The sequence below is a fragment of the Mustela erminea genome, chromosome 11 (genome assembly GCF_009829155.1).
Source record: "Mustela erminea isolate mMusErm1 chromosome 11, mMusErm1.Pri, whole genome shotgun sequence".
NCBI classification, from domain to species: Eukaryota; Metazoa; Chordata; class Mammalia; order Carnivora; family Mustelidae; genus Mustela; species Mustela erminea.
In genome coordinates, this window is record NC_045624.1 from 76,856,678 (window position 1) to 76,864,739 (window position 8,062).

The window sequence follows — 8,062 nt, forward strand, 5'->3', positions numbered from 1 at the left end:
CATTAAAAAGGAAAAAAAATAGTAATTCTACAACATCTACTATATTTCTTTTATGTAATTCTCTTATAATATTCTATATTTTATCTTATAATACTCTATATTTCTCTTATGATATTCTGTTTCCATTGTAATAAAACATATATTGAGGAATATATCTTTTAAGAATATGAAAATATTATTTCTCCTTAAACTTTCACCCTCAAGGATTAGCATGGTTTGTGGATCTTGCCTGCAGTGATAACTATTGTGGTATTTTTCTATTTCATTATTTTTATGTTTACTAATTGAGGTTTTCTTCAAAGAAGTATTATCTCCCTCCCCCCTTTTATCCATTTATTTAATCATTTATTTTAGTGTGTATTCATGTGTGTTTATTTTATTATTATGTCAGTGTGTATTCATGCATGTTTATTTCATTATTTGGGTTATAATCAAATATTGTTGTTTACACATTGGTCAAATTGTTCCAACTTTGGCTATTGGGAGAGTTTTCGGCCCAGCTTCTTAGTCTTTTTGACATTGTACTTTCCTTTACTCTCTCTCTCTCTCTTTTTTAAAGCACTTTATTACTTTCTGACAGGATAATATGCTCTGATTTCTTCTTGTATTTTCCTAATCTCAGCTTTAGAAACAATCACTTGTCAATGGGCTTGACACACTTGAACTGTTTTTGTTTTGTTATGGTAAAACATATAAAATCTAAAACTTAACATTTTAATCACTTTCAGTGTACATTTCAGTGCAACCATCACCACCATCCATTTCCAGAATTTTTCATCTTCTGAAACTGGAACTCTGTACCCATTACATAATAGCTCTACCCTGGCAATCCTCTTTCCTTTGTTGTCTCCATAAATTTGACCACTGTAGGCACCTCATGTAAGTGGAATTACACCATGTTTTTTCCTTTACATCTGGCTTATTTCACTTAGCACAATGTCTTCAAGTTTCAACCATGTTGTAGTATGTGTCAGAATCTTGCTCAGGAGTCCTTTCTCATATGTGATTAATATTCTTTTTATTTTTAAGATTTTATTTATTTATTTGACAGAGATCACAAGTAGGCAGAGAGGCAGGCAGAGAGAGAGAGGAGGAAGCGGGCTCCCTGCTGAGCAGAGAGCCTGATGCGGGACTCGATCCCAGGACCCTGAGATCATGACCTGAGCCGAAGGCAGAGGCTTTAACCCACTGAGCCACCGAGGCACCCCTGTGATTAATATTCTTATAAAATTTTGTTTTCTTATGATATTGGAATATCATTATCTCATTTATGAGATCATCTTAACTTTATATTAAAATATGTATTCTCTTAAGTGTTTTAGTATAAGAAATATTCTGATACTAATATTTATAAATATTGAAATTTATAACTTGAAAAGTGAGATAACTTTAAGAAAGCATGGTATGAAACTTCTGCTTCCATTAGAATACAGAAATATGTAAGGCAATGTCACTCCAACATTAAAAATTAGAACAATAAAAGTAATCTACAAACAGAAAAATTTTAAACCCTACTGAGATCTTAGGTTGACCTAATTACCTGTAGGCTGTAAAGTGACCCAATTACCTGTAATCTAAAATACGATAAATTCTATCTGGAAAAGATGTAACACACCACTGTTTCAACTTTAGCAGTTAAATGGATGGGGAGGGCAGTCACCATACACAGGAGAGAAAGAAGCAGATCAAGTTTTTTCAACTTTGAAGTACAGGGTTGAATTGCAGTTTAGATTCTCAAGAAGTCCCAGACATATGGTAAATCTGCTTCCAACTACTCTATTCCCAAGGTCATTGTAGAATGCTCATAAGGGAGATTAGGAATTAGGTATAAAAACTCACAAACTGCCAAAGACCTCTTCTGAAGCACAAGCATATTGTACTATATTCTGAGAGTGGAATGGAAGAATTCAGAATAAAGCCTATCCCTCCTGTACTCCATATACTACAGTAAATATGAAGCAGTAACTATCCTCCCTTCAGGGAAATATAGAATGCCTAATATTGCGATCAGAGTAATGATCATTTTTTTTTATTATAGTTAACATGCTCTATTTCTTCTGAGAACTTATGATGGAATACAATGCAAATGTCTTAATCTCAGCATGCCTCTAGAAAGCCTAACTGCGGGCGCCTGGGTGGCTCAGTGGGTTAAGCCGCTGCCTTCGGCTCAGGTCATGATCTCAGGGTCCTGGGATCGAGTCCCGCATCGGGCTCTCTGCTCAGCAGGGAGCCTGCTTCCCTCCCTCTCTCTCTGCCTGCCTCTCCGTCTACTTGTGATTTCTCTCTGTCAAATAAATAAATAAAATCTTTAAAAAAAAAAAAAAAAAAGAAAGCCTAACTGCTAGCAAACTGAGATTTTGCATTGAGTATATGTTAACTTTCAGCAGTTAGAAATCCCCTCTTTGATATTACTCTCATAAGGAATTCTATTTGGACTGACTCCTAACATCATACAGGGCCTGTTCATTACTACAACTTCTCTCCCCTCGTTTTGCTCAGGTTGAATCTGCCTCTGTATAATAGTAAATCCCCTATACACAGTGTCTCTGTAAAAAGAAAAGTACCCATACGTATAACACTGTTGTTCCCAAGTGCATGGCACAGATGAACATTTTTTTCTGCTGTGTACCTCAGTTACATGGGCATACAAATAAAGATGTAGACTCAGTTATGAACCAATCGCTCTGCATAATAAGAGGAGAGGGAGAAGAGAAAAGAAGCAAGGAGGCAACAAATGTGGGTTTCATAAAGACGCATTAGTCTTTTTGATGCATGAAACGACTCCATCCAAAGTGACAGTTAAAGAAGTCACCACCCAAGAAGTAGAGGAGGACAGGAGAAAAATAGCACTGAAAAAAATTAACAAAAATCAGGGGAGATCTGAATTTTTATAGGCCATGAAGTTGGTTGGGGAGAATCAAGAAGATTTTATCTGGATCTCACATAAACTAGTTCACCAGGTGCCATCTTGGTTCTACTTGTTTGTACAATTTCCCTTTCACATGCTAACAAAGGCTGAGATTCCTTTGCTGCCCTCTAACCTTGCCACACTTCATCCATACAATATTCTATTCTATCACACATGTTAGTTTAAATGTAAATAAGTGTTTCTAGATATAAGAAGATAAGATCATTGTTAATGGATTCAGGACAACTTTGACCAAAAAATATTCCCCAATACTAGAATTATATATAAATGCAATGTGCGAGTAGAGATCAAAATCTGAAGGTCTTGTATTTAATAGCCTAGAGTGATAAAAATAATTATGGAAATATATGGAGGAGAAATACTTGTAATTAAACAGTTGGATGATTAGGTTTCAAAAGCTATTTATTTGACATGGAATTGGAGCTTGAATACCTTAAAAAGAAAAAAATATATATGGTCTTGAGATTATTAAAGTTATGATTAAGGGAAAAATATAGGAATAGTACAGTTTTTAAGAGTAATAATCTAAGCCAGGGCTGAGCTAGGCAGTTACACTGAATAGATAACAGCTTTCTTTTTCTTTTCTTTTAATTGAATATTTTGTGGCCTCACATATATTTAGTGCACATATATCTTATGTACTGTGGAACAAATCAAACAGAATTAGCAAGTTAAACTGAGAATCAATATTTTTAAATTTTGCACTATAACCAAAACATAATCATCTCACCATCTTAAATCAACTTCTTCTCTTACAGAGTCACCTTCACCAGGAGATCTTGGGAAACTTAAAAGTAAAGTGATCAAATATGAAAAAAAATATGAAATATAATCTAGCTCAGCAACCACCTTTTGTGGTTAAAGAAACTAAGACAATGGGAAATTACAATGATATGCTGGTTAGTGACAAAAACTGATAAGACCACAGTACATGTTTGCCTGTCCCCACTATATTTGGTTACTAATTGCACTCAAATGAACCCCAGCAAAAATATATTAACACCCTCAAATTTTTTCCTGTTAAAAAAATCAAAAATAGTTTTCAAAATTACATGTATGTTGAGCATTCTATGAATGGAATTAAGCAGCATATCAGTAAATATAATTTGAAAACTGTTTACCATCAGAGTATACCTGACATATTGTGAGAATTTTATTTCTGATTTCCATTTATGAATACTCTGGACATAACTGTATAATGTAAAATTATAATGGCTTATTTACCACTATCCAAGGATCGATTCATAAACTATAAAAGGAAAAAAGACTGAACTATATTATTTCATTGCTGCTTTCTGAAAATCTTTTCTACAGTTTTTGAGTTTGGAGCAATGCAATGGCCAGTCTCCTTTTATCTCCTTCTCCACAACAAAACTCAAGTAAACAAATACATATGGCGTAATACAAAGAAAAAGAAATATCTGGTAGTCTGTGTGTGTGTATGTGTGTGTGTGTGTGTGTGTTTGTGTGTGTGCGTGTGGCTTTCTTCCTATTACTATTTGCTATCTAGGCATAGTCAGACCAGTAAATGGGGTAGGAGATGAGCTTCAATCTCTGACGATAAGAATTCCATAATAAATTACTGATTTAACAAGGCAGAAGTCATGAGCATGATCAAAAAAGAAGATCTGCACATTGACCCTTGTGATTACAGAGTAATTACAGTGGTGTTTTGTTGGGAATACCTAATCTATCAACATGTCAAGTTGCTGCACCAAAAGGCATATCATTAGTTTCTAATTCTTCCAGATATTTCAGAGCTACCCTGAAATTTGAAGCAATATGCCCTGACAAGCTAAGTAATTGCCTACATTAGTGATAACACATTTTTCTTTTGGGTAAAGTCCTAGTTTACAAAAAAACAAAAACAAAAACAAAACAAATTGAAATTATGAACTTCAGCCCTAAAATATGTATTTTTTCTTGAAAAATAAAAATATGCAAATATATTAAGATTATAGTATAACACTAAACCCTTTTTATATAATGTGCACAAATAAAAATGAATATAGTATTCTGATAAAATCAATAATAATAATAAACACAATAATAGCAACAAGAATGAAAATAAATTACAAAATAATTCCACTTGAAGTCCACTTTCATATAACATCAAAAGGAAAGGGGTTTATTTAGTTGTACCTTGCATGAAAAAACCCTGTTATATCATATGTGCTCAATAAGTGCTTATTAATCTATTGTATAGCCCTATCACTAAGATTTGATCTGATATAATATTTTCTCTTTAAAAGAAATTTCTACTATTAGAAGCTCATTTCATATTATGAAGTAAGAAAAAGGGAAGTACATCTGGATTATATGCTTATTGTGAAAAAACTGTAAAAAATCTCTAAGATAATTTTGAAAGGACAAAGGGTAAGCTAATAGGGCCTGCCACTATTCAAGCTGTTATAATTTGGCCCAATACTGAAAAATAATTATAACTTTTTAAAAAAGATTTTATTTATTTATGAGAGAGAGAGAGATTGAGAGTGTACCCATGCACACACACAAGCAGGGGGAGCAATAGGCAGAGGAAGAGGGAGAAGCAAGCTCTCTGAGGAGCAGGGTACCTGACTCAGGACCCTGGGATCATGACCTGAGCCAGAGGCAGATGTTTACCCCACTGAGCCACCCAGGTGGTTGGGCTCAGGTCCAAAATAATCTGAGGGTTTTGAAGGGACGGGGGGTGGGAGGTTGGGGTACCAGGTGGTGGGTATTATAGAGGGCACGGATTGCATGGAGCACGGGGTGTGGTGCAAAAATAATGAATACTGTTATGCTGGAAATAAAAAAAAAAAAAAGAGTACAAAAATGTCATAAGAACAAGTTGATAATCAAATAATGAAAATAAACATAAAAAGCACCAAAAATAGTCTTAATTAAACTTTAACCATATTAAGAAAAAAGACAGAATTTTTAAAAATTTTTCTTTCAAGATTTTATTTATTTGACAGAGACAGAAAGAGCACAGGCAGGGGGAGCAGCAGGCTGAGGGAGAGGGAGAAGTAGGATCCCTACAGAGCAAGGAGCCGTATGTGGGACTCAAACCCATGACCCTGGGATCATGACCTGAACCAAAGGCAGATACTTAACTCTTGACTGAGCCACACAGCCTTCTCTTAAGACAGAATTACGTTATGATTATATGTATATGCTATAATGCATAGGAATTTGTTTCTTTTATTAATTTTATATCACTTTATATAGCATAAATGCAATTTTTTTCTAAATACAGAGATTTGTGAAACTATAAATAAACCAACTCAATGAATGATAAGGGGAAGGATGAAAAATAAGCCTGGTTTCAGGTATATGGAATAGAGCAAACTACTGAATTAGCTAAATGTAGCAAGATGGAGATGAAATACACAAAGTTAGCCTCTCATATTCTAGGAGATAAAACATTTTGAACACTCTGAGACACTCTGAGTATCTACTCTAAGTAGATATACTGATATAATTAGTAAACCAAGGCCAAGCACCCTCTATATGACTTGGTAAATTTGGGAAGGAAGTGGATTGGAGACCCAGGATGAAATAAATGTTATGAGTTTGAGACCCTTCAGTTACACATTACAAACACTGACATTACAAAAGATAGAATTTCCCTGGAAATTTATGTAAGAATAGCCATCAAACCCTAAATGTAAATTAAGGTGGAAGACTCAAACAACTCTTTATTTCCCATAAGACAAATAAGCTAAAAATCACTCCAGATTTTCCAACTTAGAATCATTAGATCAGTGTTTCATTTCTTGAACCTGGATATATAAACATAAGTATTTCTATATGTCAGTAAGATTTATAGCTATGAAGATAAAAATAAATGTCAATGTGTAATAACAGTAACACATAAAACTAATACATATGTAAACATATGTTAAATATTATATGTAATATATTAAATATTATAATATAACTTTAATCACACTTTTATAATTTTTTCTAGTGTTGTAATACTTAAGAGGGTTTGGATATAGAATATGACTTTTGAAAAAGATTTATTTATTTATTTGGGAGCGAGCAGGAGGGAGGATGGGGCAGAGGGAGAGAATCTTCAAGGAGACTCCCCACTGAGCAGAGACCAACACAAGGCTTGATCTCTTGACACATGAGATCATGACCTGAGCCCAAACCAATTGATGCTCAACTGACTGAGCTACACTCTCATCCTGATGTTTCTGATTTTTGAGAAATTTAATTATGTTTTAAATCAATGTTTTCAAAGAATGTTTAACTGATGAACCTTACCCATAAAAGAGGTAGACAAAGAAGAACAAAGTCAAAGCTAGTAGAAATAGGAAATAATAAAGATTAGAACAAAGGGCACTTGGGTGGCTCAGTTGGTTTGGTGACTGCTTTCAACTCAGGTCATGATCCTGGGGTCCTGAGATCGAGTCCTACAACAGGTTCCCTGCTCAGCAGAGAGTCTGCTTCTCCCTCTGACTCTACCCTCCTTGTTCTCTCTCTCACAAATAAATAAATAAAATCTTAAAACGATTAGAGCAAAAATAAATGAAATAGAGACTAAAAAACAAAACAAAGAGGAAACAAAAACAATAGAAAGGATTAGTGAAACCAGGAGCAGTTTCTTTGAAAAGATAACATTGATAAACTTTTAGCCAAATTTATCTAGAGAAAAAGGAGGAGTCAAATAAATAAAATCAGAAATGAAGGAGAAACAACTAACCCCACAAAATACAAAGGGTTATAAGAGAATATTATAAAAATTATACAACAACAAATTGGAAACCTTGGAAAATGAATAAATTCCTCAAACCATATAATCTTCCAAAAGTAAATCAGGAAGATACAGGAAATTTGAAGAGACCAATTACTAGTAATGAAATTTAAATCAGTAATAAAAAAATTTCCAACAAACAGAAGTCCAGGACCAGCCAGCTTCTCAGATGAATTCTGCCAAACATTTAAAGAAGAGTTAATACTTATTCTTCTCAAACTATCCCAAGATAATAGGAAAGGAAAGCTGCCAGATTCATTATATGAGGCCATTACCCTGATACCAAAATCAGACAATGACATGACAAAAAAAGAAAACTACAGGCCAATGTCTTTGATGAACAAGGATGCAAAAACTCTCAACAAAATATTAGCTAACTGAATTCAACA